This window comes from Procambarus clarkii, chromosome 15 (genome assembly GCF_040958095.1).
Source record: "Procambarus clarkii isolate CNS0578487 chromosome 15, FALCON_Pclarkii_2.0, whole genome shotgun sequence".
NCBI lineage: Eukaryota > Metazoa > Arthropoda > Malacostraca > Decapoda > Cambaridae > Procambarus > Procambarus clarkii.
This window is the reverse complement of record NC_091164.1, coordinates 5,964,070-5,980,834: the sequence shown is the minus strand read 5'-3', so window position 1 is coordinate 5,980,834 and position 16,765 is coordinate 5,964,070. Positions and strand designations below refer to the sequence as shown.

Genomic DNA, 16,765 nt, shown 5'->3' with positions numbered 1-16,765 from the left:
TGGAACCATCACAAGGTAACCACTAGGTAACAAGGTAAGGACTAAAATTGGAATATGCAGTCGTTGTATGGTGCCCTTATCTCATGAAGAACATGAATTAGAAAAGGTACTAGGACGAGCTACTAGGCTAGAGGTGTTAAATATGCCAAAGCTAGAAGATAGGAAAGAAGGTGACGTGATTATTACGTACAAACCAGTAATACCTGCTTGATGGGGTTCTGGGAGTTCTACTCCCCAAGTCCGGCCTGAGGCCAGGCCTGACTGTAGAACAACTCTTCAGGGTTATTTTCGATTTTCTTATCGATTTACTTAGTCAAGTTTATTTCGTCGTATTATTTTGCCGACACAAGTGTTAGTCTAATGAACAAAGAGTGTTTCTTGGTGTTGTATAGCAGCCTAGCCAGTTGGCTTATCAATGTCGAACTTTTCGATGTATTGTGGGAAAATAAGCCGGGATAACGGTAATTATTCTAGAGAGATTAAATAACACGATAAGACAGAAGGCAAACAAAGGATGAATTCAGATAGCAATAAAATGATGTGTTCAAATATTATAAGAAATATTGGATATGATCAATTAAGTGAGAAAGATGAGAGATTTGGCCGTGAGGTGAGAGAGAGTCGTCGTTGAGGTGTGGCGGGGAGACGGTTGAAACACCAGCAGCCAGTCACACCGGTCCACCTCTTTATACACAACTCACACATCTTGTTACTACTTTATAACTTCAGTACCTAATAGGCAGAGCTGGCAAACAAGCCGAATTTTCATGGAATATTTAATTTTTCCAACAAAATGTCTTATAAAATGATTATTGGATTTTAAATTATTCACCACCCTCCCCTCCCCCCCCACCCCCTCCCCCTCCCCCACCCCCACCCCCTCCCCCTCCCCCTCCCCCTCCCCCTCCCCCTCCCCCTCCCCCTCCCCCTCCCCCTCCCCCTCCCCCACCCCCCTCTCCCCCTCCCCCCCTCCCCCACCCCCCCTCTCCCCCTCCTAAAAAATTTTTGCTGGTTTAAAGTAAATCTGTCACAAGAGGTCATTTGGTGTAACTGCTTCCTGTGATTCTCTCAGCTGTAACAGTATTTTGCCACATTTTTCCATTTTAGTTGTAAGTTGAAATCACCAAGAAAGATGATGTTAGGGGCAGGGTTTGTGAGGTTTCTAAGCAGTATTCTATCTTCATAAGCTGGTCTTCAAACTAACGAGGATTTACTTTGGTGATTTATATACAAGGACACTCCCCACATTTAGAATGTCTATTTTGCTTATCAGTACTTCCACCAAATCGCTTGTGGTGTTCAGCAGCTCTGTGCAGATGAGTGTGTGTGATGTGCAGGCTGACCCTACCCTGTAGCCTGTACTTGGCCCCGCCCCATATTAATAAAGTTTTCGACTGGACAGCAGAAAATAACATGATGTTTAACAGTGATAAATTCCAAAAACTCAGATACGGTAAAAATGAGAACCTTAAACATAATACAGGGTACCAAACAGTCAAATTTGCCCATAGCAGGAAAGCAACATGTAAAGGATTTGGGAATAATGATGTCCGACGATCTGACGTAAGGAAGAATAACAAATATTGCGGCAGACAGAAAAATGATCGGATGAATTACGAGAACTTTCAAATCCAGGGATCCCATCACAATGGTTGTACTCTTCAAATCACTTGTGTTGTCCCGTCTTGAGTACTGCTCAGTACTCACTTGCCCCTTCAGAGCAGGAGAGATTGTTGAAATAGAGAGAGTACAGAGAACATACAAGACATACGACATAGACGTGATAAAGCATCTAAATTATTGGGATCGTCTCATAGCTCTCCATATGTACCCGTTAGAAAGACGACGGGAGAGATATCAAATAATATACACGTGGAAAATACTGGAGGGACAGGTCTCAAATCTACACAGTAAAATAACAACGTACTGGAGTGAACTATATGGAAGAAAATGCAGAATAGAACCAGTGAAGAACAGGGGTGCCATAGGCACAATCAGAGAACACTATAAACATCAGAGGTCCACGGTTATTCAACATCCTCCCAGGTAGCATTAGAAATATTGCCGGAACAACCGTGGACATCTCCAAGAGAAAATTAGATATTTTTCTTCAAGGAGTGCCGGACCTATCGGGCTGTGGTGGGTATGTGGGCCTGCGGGCCGCTCCAAGCAACAGCCTGGTGGATCACACTCAAAAGTTCAAGCCTGGCCTCGGGCCGGGCTTGGGGAGTAGAACAACTCCCAGAACCCCATCAAGCAGGTACCCTGTAGCCTGTGTTTCCTGTCACATCTGAAAAGATTGTACTCTGGTATCTATATTTCACTGTCATAATAGTCTCCCATTCAGGGGGCCTAACAGCTGAGTGGACAGCGCTTCGGATTCGTAGTCCTGAGGTTCCGGGTTCGATCCCCGGTGGAGGCGGAAACAAATGGACAGAGTTTCTTTCACCCTGATGCCTCTGTTACCTAGAAGTAAATAGTTACGTGGGAGTTAACCAAACTGCTACGGGCTGCTTCCTGGGGGGGGGGGGGGGTAACAAAACGGAGGCTTGGTCGAGGACCGGGCCGCGGGGACGCTACGCCCTGAAATCATCTCAACATAACGTCAAGATAGTCCTTAGTGTGAGTTTCAGTTAAAGCTGCGAACATTGCCTTTGCCTCATTTAAGTGGCGAGTTATAAAGTAGACTTTGTTTATATTGCGTGTTTTGATGCCTTGTATGTTGGCAAATATGAAAGATGTTGTGGAAGAGTTGGGTATTGTACTTGGTGTTAGTATCAAGTATGTTTATTGAGACGGAAAAAATACATCTCAAAGAGATAGTGAGTAGCTTAAGGCTATTTCTACCCCTTGGTGTTTAGTGTGTGTGGTTCATGTAAGGCTGCCACATTATCTGTGTCCTGTTTAGCATCTGGCAGAGTTGACGGTACAGTTTGGACATTTGTTGACATTCTTGTGATCTCATAATAAAGCCACCTCGTGGGTGTATGGGTGTTGCTTTATTCATAATGGCGTACTTTGGATTTTATTAGCGTGGTTCCTTTGGTATGAAAATCTGGGCATTGTTTGTTAAAATACTACTTTTTGGTTAGCAATTTTTTTTGTACAGTTTTGGGTGGAAGTATTTGCAGTTATCAGAGCGACACGTTCCTGTAATTAGGATATTTCTGCAGTTTCTTGGGTGGTTATATCTGCATGTTCTTCCTGCCAGCCCATATTTACACCCACCTCGTGCATAATATCGGCAGGTTCCACGTTCATGCTTAGTTTGTCATGTCATGGTTTATCTCCACCACACTCGGTGGCGGCTCTTTCCTGATAGATGCAGGAGGGCATCCTGCAGGTTTCTGTTGTTGCTCATTAACTTCCTTTTGTGTTGCGTCTGGTAGTGTGTCTGGGTCTGTGGTCACACTGTGTTCATTAGTGCTCTCTACCACTGTGTTGCGTCTGGTAGTGTGTCTGGGTCTGTGGTCACACTGTGTTCATTAGTGCTCTCTACCACTGTGTTTTGTGTTGCGTCTGGTAGTGTGTCTGGGTCTGTGGTCACGCTGTGTTCATTAGTGCTCTCTACCATTGTGTTTTGTGTTGCGTCTGGTAGTGTGTCTGGGTCTGTGGTCACGCTGTGTTCATTAGTGCTCTCTACCACTGTGTTGCGTCTGGTAGTGTGTCTGGGTCTGTGGTCACACTGTGTTCATTAGTGCTCTCTACCACTGTGTTGCGTCTGGTAGTGTGTCTGGGTCTGTGGTCACACTGTGTTCATTAGTGCTCTCTACCACTGTGTTGCGTCTGGTAGTGTGTCTGGGTCTGTGGTCACACTGTGTTCATTAGTGCTCTCTACCACTGTGTTGCGTCTGGTAGTGTGTCTGGGTCTGTGGTCACACTGTGTTCATTAGTGCTCTCTACCACTGTGTTGCGTCTGGTAGTGTGTCTGGGTCTGTGGTCACACTGTGTTCATTAGTGCTCTCTACCACTGTGTTTTGTGTTGCGTCTGGTAGTGTGTCTGGGTCTGTGGTCACACTGTGTTCATTAGTGCTCTCTACCATTGTGTTTTGTGTTGCGTCTGGTAGTGTGTCTGGGTCTGTGATCACGCTGTGTTCATTAGTGCTCTCTACCACTGTTGCGTCTGGTAGTGTGTCTGGGTCTGTGGTCACACTGTGTTCATTAGTGCTCTCTACCACTGTGTTGCGTCTGGTAGTGTGTCTGGGTCTGTGGTCACACTGTGTTCATTAGTGCTCTCTACCACTGTGTTGCGTCTGGTAGTGTGTCTGGGTCTGTGGTCACACTGTGTTCATTAGTGCTCTCTACCACTGTGTTTTGTGTTGCGTCTGGTAGTGTGTCTGGGTCTGTGGTCACACTGTGTTCATTAGTGCTCTCTACCATTGTGTTTTGTGTTGCGTCTGGTAGTGTGTCTGGGTCTGTGATCACGCTGTGTTCATTAGTGCTCTCTACCACTGTTGCGTCTGGTAGTGTGTCTGGGTCTGTGGTCACGCTGTGTTCATTAGTGCTCTCTACCACTGTTGCGTCTGGTAGTGTGTCTGGGTCTGTGGTCACGCTGTGTTCATTAGTGCTCTCTACCATTGTGTTGCGTCTGGTAGTCCATCCGTGCCTCCACATACCTGGACTGCCTGTACTTCTTGTTTGCATTTCTCTACAATATCTGAGCATGCAGTAACGAAGTGCTGTATCCTCTTCAGGGGAAACATTTTTCAACACATTGCCTATTTTCATAGAGGTTATTATCCTCTTCGCAAATCCAGCATAACGAGGTATTAGCCATTCCTGTTTTCCCTTTAAGTATCTAGTAGTTTGGCGCATTTTGTGTGTGCAACTGAATTACACAATTGACAGTTAATGTAGTTTGGATACTCTACGTTTTTGTGGCATTTCGTACAAGACACGGCTGTAGCCGTTGTTGTTTATTTCAACACCGAGGGAGCCGGTCGGCCGAGCGGACAGCACGCTGGACTTGTGATCCTGTGGTCCTGGGTTTGATCCCAGGCGCCGGCGAGAAACAATGGGCAGAGTTTCTTTCACCCTATGCCCCTGTTACCTAGCAGTAAAATAGGTACCTGCGTGTTAGTCAGCTGCAAAAGGCTGCTTCCTGGGGATGGAGGCCTGGTCGAGGACCGGGCCGCGGGGACACTAAAAAGCCCCGAAATCATCTCAAGATAACCTCAAGAAGATAACACAACTGTATAGGTATTATTGTTGGTATCACAGTGTTGCGGTGGCCTTTGTACGGAGCGTAATGTTGTAGTCTTAAATTTAAATGATGATATCCTCCGTCAGTAAAGCCTTGGTGGGTGCGCTGGTAGCCACCTGACTATACTTGGTGGGACGCACCTTATCTGAGGTCACTTGCTACCTGCCTCCACCCTCCCCACTCCCGCCATGTGCTTCTTCACTATTACTTAAAAAAAAACAGATTATCAGAATCGGTAAACAAACACGTTTGTTTTTGTTTGATGATTTTATCATATGTATGTGTGTGTGTGTGTGTGTGAGAGTGAGTGTGTGTGATATATATATATATATATATATATATATATATATATATATATATATATATATATATATATATATATATATATATATATATATATATATATATATATATGCAATTTTCATCAAGCCACTGTCAATGTGAGAGAACTCGTGTCCAGCTTATAAGCCTATACTTGCATAAACCACAAGTGAAGATAAACAATCTTTGGACAACACCCACCAGTGGGACTCGAACCCAGAAAGCACAACTACCTTCCAGTAGCTGGCATAACTAGTATGCTTTAACCCACTACGCCATCAGACCTTACAAAAGAAGTAGATAGTTCGAGATATATATATCTCAAACATCTCTATAAGGTCTGATGGCGTAGTGGGTTAAAGCATACTAGTTATGCCAGCTACTGGAAGGTAGTTGTGCTTTCTGGGTTCGAGTCCCACTGGTGGGTGTTGTCCAAAGATTGTTTATCTTCACTTGTGGTTTATGCAAGTATAGGCTTATAAGCTGGACACGAGTTCTCTCATATATATATATATATATATATATATATATATATATATATATATATATATATATATATATATATATATGTCGTACCTAATAGCCAGAACGCACTTCTCAGCCTACTATGCAAGGCCCGATTTGCCTAATAAGCCAAGTTTTCCTGAATTAATATATTTTTTCTAATTTTTTTCTTATGAAATGATGAAGCTACCCATTTCATTATGTATGAGGTCAATTTTTTTTATTGGAGTTAAAATTAACGTAGATATATGACCGAACCTAACCAACCCTACCTAACCTATCTCTATCGGTTAGGTTAGGTTAGGTAGCAGAAAAAGTTAGGTTAGGTTAGGTTAGGTAGGTTAGGTAGTCGAAAAAACATTAATTCATGAAAACTTGGCTTATTAGGCAAATTGGGCCATGCATAGTTGGCTGAGAAGTGCGTTCTGGCTATTAGGTACGACATATATATATATATATATATATATATATATATATATATATTGTGACGGTAACGCGTTGGTGTTCGGCTGTTTAAGGCTAGGGGTATGGCCTCGTCACATAGTTATAAAAAAAAAATAGAAAAACTGGAACTTCGTCTGTGGTAAGGTAAGGAGAAGACACACAAAACACAAGTAAAACTTTAACAATGAAATTTTAATTACGTTAAATAAATCAAAACATGAAAATAATGCACAAACAAATTTGTATAATAAAATCAATGAATCAAAATAATAAGAATACTTAAATGACACAATGAAAAGTTACGTTAAGGCAAAATAACAAGAAGTGCAATACAACAGTAAGTGGGAGGTGCTGGAATATTGGCTTAAAGCCACCACCTCTCTCAGTACACTCTAGAGTCTAGCTGGGAGGTGTGCTGGCTACGAAAGCACGGAACATTCTGAGGACTGATGTTGGGGCGACCCCAGACATCAGGTAGTATTGGGGGGGCGAGGCAGGTGCAGCCAGACCGGCGACCAATCAGCGGAGCCGTAGCGATCAACGGGTAGTTTGGTGGTTGGAGTTCGAACAGGTGGCTGGTTGCATACGTTTTGCTCACCCTGGCAAGCCTTGCTGGTGTTGTTGGACATTTCTTCCATAGTCTTTTTATATAATTGTGAAGACGTAATTATAGAGGGAAGAGCAGGCTCAATCTCTTGAAGGAGATTATCGTCACAACTCTCCCCCGAAGCCTGCGGTTCTGGAAGAAGTACGTCGTTATGTGGTGGAGTAATGGATGGAGTTGCTTCTACTTCATAAACTCTGGAGAGATCATGGGCTAAGATGTTGTCAGACTCTTGGTATAGCGTGTCTCCAGGTTGAATTTCTGCAGGTAGCAAGCCCATAGTAGAAGACGTTGAGATGAGAAGTGGGCGTGCTGCAGGAGGTGTAGGGTGGTGTGGTCCGTATTGATGGTGGACCGAGCACTTTTCAGGTGTGGAGTGAAGTGCTGAAGCTTCAGGATGAGGAAGAGTAGCTCCTTGCCAATTGTTCCGTAGATCCTTGTAGCAGTAGTCGCTGACAGGTGTATTCTTCTCGCCTCGTTGCTGCATCACGACACCACCCACGTCGGTACCATTGGCGTCGACATGGAGGATGAAGGGCTTATCTGACGAGGTGAGAGTGGAATTAGAAGAGGGCATAGGAGCACGATTATTATCCTGAAAGCATTTGGGAAGATCATTAAGGATTTTGGAATTAGAAAGCGCCGACTCCTTGTCAGTGCTTTCGGGAGAAGAAGCCGGGATGGTCTCACTGTGGATGTAGGGTTCTGTGAAGGTAGAACAATTAATCAAGACAGTGGGAGGAGTACCATTATATTGCTTCAGGAGGTTGACGTGGCACAGCTGGGTCTTCCGCCGCCTATCTGGAGTCTCTATGACGTATGTGTTGTTGCTTCTGCACTCTTTGACGCAGTAGGGTCCTGAAAATCTGTTTTGTAAAGGTGAACCTGGGATAGGGAAATAAGCAAGGACGAAGTCTCCCGGCTTGAATTTTCTTACTTTGCTGGTCTGGTCGTAATGAGTCTTCATTCTCACCTGGGCTTTCAATAGATTATCATGGGCAAAGCGGTGGACTCTCTCTAGAATGTGCTGAAGGTTTTGAAGAAACTGGGGCACATTCTGATGCTCACTGAAGGTGGCATCTCTGAGAGAGTCTTTGAAAGCCTTAAGGGGAGTACGGCACTTACGGCCGTAGAGCATCTCATAAGGAGATACTCCTAGGGACTCATTGGGGAGACTTCTGAAAATACACATTATTAGGTCAATCTGCTTATCCCAATCCTTTGAGGTTTCACTACAAAACTTTTTCAAGAGTGCTTTGATGGTCTGATGACTACGTTCAAGAGAACCCTGTGAAGCAGGATGATAGGGGCTGGACAATACCTGTTTGATGTTGAACTCCTCCAGTGTCCTTTTGAAGAGATCACTGGTGAAGTTGGTGCCACAGTCACTTTGAATCTCCCTGGGAAATCCGTATTGAGTGAAGATCTTCAGTAGATGTTTGATAACCGTAGCAGCCGTGATGTTCTTCACTGGAACTGCTATGGGAAATCTGGTGGTAGGACACAGGATGGTTAGGATGTAGGCGTTACCTGAACTGGTCCGAGGTAAAGGACCAACACAGTCTATTATGAGTCTGTGGAAAGGTTCCGCAGGCACCTGTATGGGAATCAGTGGTGCTCTGGGAATGGAGACGTTCGGTTTGCCTGCCATCTGACATGTATGACACTGTTTTACGTACTGTTTGACGTTGTTTACCATACCTGGCCAGTAGTAGTCTTGACGAATCCCATGGTAAGTCTTGTTGAAGCCGTAGTGGGAGAATGCTCCATGGGCCAGGTGTAGAATAGTGGGCCGCAGGCTGGTGGGAATCACAAGTTGTTCGGTGTTGGCCCAATCGTCCTCCTCCTTCAGTTTACTGGGTCTATATCTGCGGTAGAGCAAGTCGTTCTCTAGGAAGAACCCAGGAATACTGTCGGGTTGAGTCTCAGCCTGGAAAAACAATGGTGTTAAAGTAAGATCTTCCCTCTGCAACTTACGGAACTCCAACTTGGTCAGATGCGGGGGTAGTTTCTGAGGGTCTTGAGGGACAGCGGTAGCAGTAGAGTCAGCTGGCTGTGGACGTGCGGCTTGTGCACGGGTGGTCACGAGAACCGGAGGAGAAACTTCATCACTCTCTTGAACCTCTGCTGGAACATACTCAAGAATAGGGTTACTTGGCACAGAGTTACACACCTGGGGTTTGTCCATGACGATCAGGTTGGTCGGTTGCAGGTCTTCTGCCAAGTCGTTGCCTAGGAGAAGTTGCACTCCAGGCATGGGAAAAGGCTTTTCCCTGACGGCGACTTGGACTTCCCCGTTCACGTAGGGACAATCCAGGTGGACTCTGGCGAGAGGGTATGGAGTGGTAGCAGTGAGGTCAGTGATGAAGACTGTTTCCCCGGTGTAGACTATGTTGGGCACAGCCGACTTCAAGATGATCGATTGTAGAGCCGCTGTGTCCCTCAAGATCTTCAATTTGAAACGTCCCTCCGGATTTGAACCGTTGGCAGAGACAGTTCCAGTATACAGGTGGTTACTGAAAAGAGAAAGATCATTAACATCAACACCAACATTCATCACAGGCTTACCGGACTTAGGAGGAGTTGGTTTGGGTCGTTGTTGGTCAGTGGTTCCCTTGTATTGAGACTTACCACACTTGTCTATGGTATGTCCATAGAGTCTACAATATTTGCAGTACAGTTGTGAACCAGCTTGATCGGGGCTCACCTTCTCGTAACTGTACCACGACTTCTTACTGGAGGATGGTTCAGGTGTCAGCCGGTGGATGAGGCTGTAAGTGTCAGCCGACTTAGCACACTTCAGGTAGTCGGTTTCTTCTTTATCTGCTAAGTAGAGGCGGACAGGAGGCGGCACACGTCTCAAGAATTCTTCAACAAGCATCAGGTTGACGAGTTCTGTAAAAGTAGAGACATGTGCTGCTTCCAGCCATTTCATGAAATACCTCCGTTTCGTGTTAGCAAACTCGAGGAAGGTAGTGGTACTTGCCTTCAGGTGGTCACGGAATTTCCTTCTATAACTTTCAGTAGAGAGGAGGTAGGCGTCCAACACTGCTTGTTTCAGAGTGTAGTAGTCATTCTCAGACGCCAAAGTACTGAGTGTGACTGCAGCTCTACCTGTAAGATGGACTCTGAGAAGTGTTGCCCATTGGTCGACAGGCCAACTGAGTTGATTAGCAAGGGTTTCAAAGGTGGTGAAAAACACATCAACTTCTGCTTCTACAAAGGATGGCATTAACTTACTTGCATGTGATATATTAAAACTGACGGGAAGATTGGCAGTAGCTTGCTGGCGTTGAGCGAGGTGTGAAGTTTCCAACGTGTATTCCCGTTGACGACACTCAAGAGCCAGAGTCGCTTGTTGCTTGTCATGTTCACGTTGCATTTCCAACTCGCGTTGTTTGGTTTCAAGCCGTACGCGTTCCCGCTCCTGGAGTAAGGCAATCTCACGTTCTTGTTCTTCTCTCCGTATGGTAGCTGCTTCTCTTTGCTGCTCACGTTCAATCTTAGCCAGCTCTAGTTTAAGTTTCATCGTTGCCAAGTCAGTTTTCTCTGCAATATAGTAAGTTTCATGAGTTTCAGAGTCTATCTTACCTTGCTCTAAATAGTAATCCAGCAACAGGTTGTGTAGGTCATTTTTGTTGGCTTGGTAGGGAACTTCTAGTTGATACTCATGTGCAAGAGTTTGTAATTCAGTCCTCTTGGCACGACTTAAAGTTCCTATTTCACCTGCTGGATTTGCACGGAAAGTTTGGAGACGAAACATGGTGAAATTAGCAAATAAAGGTACACGAATGTTCAATAATGAAATGTCAGAAACAGGACAACGTGGCAACTGGTACCTATCCTGTGTGATCTTTAACAATTAACGTTAAGTGAAAGATATTAAATGATTAAATGAAATCAAGGGCGCAGGAAATCTTGTACCCGGTACTCATGTAAGAGAATAAGGGCAAGAAAATCCTACTAACAAATGAAACAAAGTTTCGAAAACAAATGAAACAGTTAAATGCTTCAAAAGTAAAATTGGTAGTCCAAGGATGTAGGCATACCTTGCCAAGTCTCTAAAGGACATAAAGCAAGTTTTTCCCACTGAATTTAATATGATACTTACAGAATTAGCGAACTTTTGTGCTCTGAAAAAATAAGCTAATTCCCTACCGTTGTATGTATCATCATCTCTGACTGACGTGTAGGGGTGCGAGGTGTCAACTGGTGACGAGAACTGCTGCTGAGGTCCCAATTCAGCAACTAAAGTTCGAGCTAGAGGAACTATGGCCCTCTTTGTCCTCCTACAGTCAGATTGCAGAAGATTGGGTACTCTTGACCCGGGGCAGACCACAGTACCAGGGTACCAATATGATGATCTGTCAGAATGAGAAATATTCAAGGGACATAGATGGTAAATACGAGTAATAACAAGGAGGGAGAGATGACCAATTAAGAGTATGACTGCGGCCTACAGTCACCACGTAATCCAAAGTTGTCTCACCTTCACTATATGTTACTCTCGTAATGCACAATACACCGCACCTTATAAAAAATGAAATTGAATGAAAAATAGTAAAGCTACGTTAACAAAGTTAAATACGCTTACCATAAATTACCACTTGGCACCAGTATCTGAGTGAAGCTCCCGGACAGGCCCCCATATAACTTGTGACGGTAACGCGTTGGTGTTCGGCTGTTTAAGGCTAGGGGTATGGCCTCGTCACATAGTTATAAAAAAAAAATAGAAAAACTGGAACTTCGTCTGTGGTAAGGTAAGGAGAAGACACACAAAACACAAGTAAAACTTTAACAATGAAATTTTAATTACGTTAAATAAATCAAAACATGAAAATAATGCACAAACAAATTTGTATAATAAAATCAATGAATCAAAATAATAAGAATACTTAAATGACACAATGAAAAGTTACGTTAAGGCAAAATAACAAGAAGTGCAATACAACAGTAAGTGGGAGGTGCTGGAATATTGGCTTAAAGCCACCACCTCTCTCAGTACACTCTAGAGTCTAGCTGGGAGGTGTGCTGGCTACGAAAGCACGGAACATTCTGAGGACTGATGTTGGGGCGACCCCAGACATCAGGTAGTATTGGGGGGGCGAGGCAGGTGCAGCCAGACCGGCGACCAATCAGCGGAGCCGTAGCGATCAACGGGTAGTTTGGTGGTTGGAGTTCGAACAGGTGGCTGGTTGCATACGTTTTGCTCACCCTGGCAAGCCTTGCTGGTGTTGTTGGACATTTCTTCCATAGTCTTTTTATATAATTGTGAAGACGTAATTATAGAGGGAAGAGCAGGCTCAATCTCTTGAAGGAGATTATCGTCACAATATATATATATATATATATATATATATATATGTCGTACCTAGTAGCCAGAACGCACTTCTATGCCTACTATACAAGGCCCGATTTGCCTAATAAGCCAAGTTTTCATGAATTAATTGTTTTACGACTACCTAACCTAACCTAACCTAACTTTTTAGGCTACCTAACCTAACCTAACCTATAGAGATAGGTTAGGTTAGGTTAGGTAGGGTTGGTTAGGTTCGGTCATATATCTACGTTATTTTTAACTCCAATAAAAAAAATGACCTCATACGTAATGAAATGGGTAGCTTTATCATTTCATGAGAAAAAAATTAGAGAAAAGATATTAATTCATGAAAACTTGGCTTATTGGGCAAATCGGGCCTTGCATAGTAGGCTGAGAAGTGCGTTCTGGCTACTAGGTACGACATATATATATATATATATATATATATATATATATATATATATATATATATATATATATAATTAGGGGGTACCACCTCTGGTGCAATTGCAGGGACCCACATAATGAAGAAGAAAACAAAGAGCATTCAGAGAAGATCTTGTGGATTCTCACTGAATACTTTATTCTTTTCTTCTCCTACTACCCCTATTATTTTTTTGTATGTTTTGGTTTATTTTATTGCAATGCTACAGTTTACAGAGAACACGCGCACACACACACAAATATATAACAATTAAACAATCAGCGTTCGAAGTCCTCGTCCAGCTCCTCGGAGGTTGGGTGCGAAGACGCGCTCTGTCCTTCTGAGAAGCTGCGTCCAGCAATGCTTTGGCGATGTTCTCCACTATGGGGCTATCCCATTTGGCCCGTTTACCGTCGTTTGGAAAAGTTGGTCGGGTGTGTGAATTGGCAAGTGTCCCACTGACCAGCTCCTTCCACAAATTTGAGATCACGAATCCCAATGGAGTTTCTTAGGTATTCTGGTAGTATCTCCTTCACTAATTCACTTGTAGCACTGGTCGAGGATAAGAATGCCGGCAATGCTAACTGTGTCGCCTTGCGAATACCTATACCCCGAGTCTAACTGGGAGCGTTGCTTGGGCTCACTGGTCATCTTGCAAGGAGAGGTTTAACACTTTCATAGTTATTGACTTTAGGAGTGAGTCGTATTCCTTTAATTTTGGGCTGTCAAAGGAAGGAGCACACCTGAGGAAATAGGTAAGTCTGGGCAAGGCCAGGCACCTTGTAAGAAGGCACAAAGCATCGTGAGCATCCAAAGCCCCTATTCGCGCCTCCATCCTCCTCAGGTCTTTAAGCTTTTCTTCGAGGACTACCTGAATGGCGTTTGAGCCCGGAGGTGCCCCTATCAGCACACTGTCGATGGGAGCGATCACTTGGGCTCCTGGCAATAAGATTCGTACGGGTCCGTCTAATTACCACAAGCTACCACAAACTACACAAACTTCAGAAAGCTTCCTGGCAACACGTTAGTAATGAATAAATATGATATATTAAGTTAGGCTGACCTAACCTAACCTAACCTAACCTAACTTAACTTAACTTAACCTAACCGAAGCTTGGATCGTCGACTTGATTTGGCATCACCAGCTTTTTATTTTCGTCTAATTTCTTTATAAAAAGATACTTTTTCAGATTAAAATTGTTTTTTCGTGTTGTACATTCAGCACCAACATTATATTGAGTAAATATATCATATTTATTCATTACTAACGTATTGCCAGGAAGCTTTCTGAAGTTTGTGTAGTTTGTGGTAGCTTGTGGTAATTAGACGGACCGGATTCGTACTGCATCTATGATTGGTTGGCTGGATGAGATGATTTCACACTTTGATGGATTTAGTGTAAGGCCTAACTCCTCTCCCCTAGATTTCACTAGCTGAAGATCTAGCAGGGATTCCTGTGTCCCTGCCAGGGTGCCATCGTCCAGGAACCAGATGTTGAATTTGCTGGACAACCTGCTTGTGACCTCTTTAGCTGCTATGCATATATATATATATATATATATATATATATATATATATATATATATATATATATATATATATATATATATATATATATATATATATATATATATCAATTTCCTTTATTATCTTTGCAATGCTATTCCCCTTCCTTATCGCCACACAGTAAGACAAGTTACTGGGTAGTAAGTTCTATTGTCTAGTAAGTTCTGTTAGGCAAAGGTCAGGGCAAAGTTTGAAGGGAATGGTAGTCATTTTGTATACTTTGAAGGCATAAGCAATCAGAAAATAACATTACCACAATAATGGTAACTTTTTGTTTTTCAACTTTAACTATATTTATTATTTACAAAGGTATTAACCAATATGTTTTTGTTGACAAATTTATTTTCAATTTTATTCTGTTTTATTTGTTCAGGAAGTTACTTTCGTGTTGCGGTTGGGCAACACGAAAGTTACTTCCTGATGTATTTTTTCTGTCTCCGGTCGAGGTGGTTAAATTAATGTGACCATGAGTAGCATAGTGACAACTGTGCCGCCCTGGAATAGCCTTCTCGATTGTCCTCTTGCAACCAAAAGACATCGAATCGTAATTAGAATTGCCAGTTTAAATATTCTGTTATGTTCCCAAAGGAAGCATCATTATTAAACAAAAATTGTCCACATTTCAAGGTAGGGAAGGTCAGTGAAGTTGATCAGAACTGGTAAACAAACCCATTGAAGGGGCTTAATGACCATAGAAGCAGTAGGCTGGGTGTTACCGCTATAGCAAAGTATAGCGGTAATTGGCTGGTTTTTAATGCCCTACTTTCTTGTGGGACTTGAGTAACGGCTCAGGCCAAAATGAGCAGCTGACGTGTCAGGTGGGAATGAGAGATTGTAGTGAACGAAATGAACGGTGACTCGTCCAGTTTCCGGTCTTAATCTTTAACCCCGTTGCTGAATGTACCTGCATATTGTCTCGTGTCGCTTTGTTCAACGCTGGTGGTGGTGGTGGTGGTCAGTTGATCTAATAGTAAATTTCGGAAGTGTGTGTGTGTGTGTATATATATAGACTGTTTCACATGTATGTATTAGTTCCACATGTTATAAAGGCGCTTCTCAATTATGTTAATCTCAGCAGGGAGATAGGAGACGTGTTGCTGAAGTGATTCACCTGGTGTGAGTCAGGTAGTGGGGTGGTGGTGGGGCAGCGTGGTGGTGGGGTGAGCCTGGTAATACTGGTGGTGGTGGTGATGCAGTAGTCGTTGTTGCCTCTACAATGATGAAGTGTTTTGTTATTATTATTGTCGTAACAGGACAAACCGCGGCGTCAGTTGAACACTTGCATCGGGTTGTAATAGATCAGTAGTCTTGGATCTCTTCTTCCGTGCACCAGTCACGGGTGGGCCCCCTTCCCCCTGGCCTTACTGCTGCACACTCCTAGTATTGCTTTTCCATTTTTATATATATATATGTCGTACCTAGTAGCCAGAACGCACTTCTCAGCCTACTATGCAAGGCCCGATTTGCCTAATAAGCCAAGTTTTACTGAATTAATATATTGTCTCTAATTTTTTTCTTATGAAATGATAAAGCTACCCATTTCATTATGTATGAGGTAATTTTTTTTTATTGGAGTTAAAATTAACGTAGATATATGACCGAACCTAACCAACCCTACCTAACCTAACCTAACCTATCTTTATAGGTTAGGTTAGGTTAGGTAGCCGAAAACGTTAGGTTAGGTTAGGTAGGTCAGGTAGTCGAAAAAACATTGATTCATGAAAACTAGGCTTATTAGGCAAATCTGGCCTTGCATAGTAGGCTGAGAAGTGAGTTCTGGCTACTAGGTACGACATATATATATATATATATATATATATATATATATATATATATATATATATATATATATATATATATATATATATATATATATATATACACACACACACACACACACACACACATGCACGCACGCATTTACACATACGAGGGTCTGCTGCAATAAGTGAAGGTCAGGTTGAGGAAAATACTCGATTTTGATTGGAAATTTGAGTACGTGTCTTCAATATCTTAACAGTGAGGTGTGAGCACATCTTAGACCCGTCTAAGGGTTAGCTTGACCTTGCAGTGGTTGGTCCTGTCTGTTCACGAATTGGACCCGGATTAGATTGGTGGGCAGGGCGAGGCGTTTGGGCACGTTTCCTTGCACCTGCTGCGTCTGTTCAACTAGCAGTTAATACGTACTCAGTAATTGGGTGACTAATGGGTCGCATAAGTTGGAAACGTCTGTCGGTGGGCAAGGCTGATGAGCCTAACAGATTTCCTGCCCCACAAGAATCATATTTTCTCAAAAATTATTTGCTCCCGGTAGTGGTTTTGCGGTGTTATACCGGACAAGGAAATAGCCACAAGGAAATACAATTTTTTGTTTCATGC

The 16,765-nt window shown here is 43.1% G+C and overlaps 1 protein-coding gene across 4 annotated transcripts in view; it reads left to right on the top strand.

The window, feature by feature from the left end:
- l(2)gl (LLGL domain-containing protein l(2)gl) overlaps positions 1 to 16,765 on the top strand; it is a 248,488-nt gene that overhangs the window by 20,690 nt on the left and 211,033 nt on the right. The window lies entirely within an intron of this gene.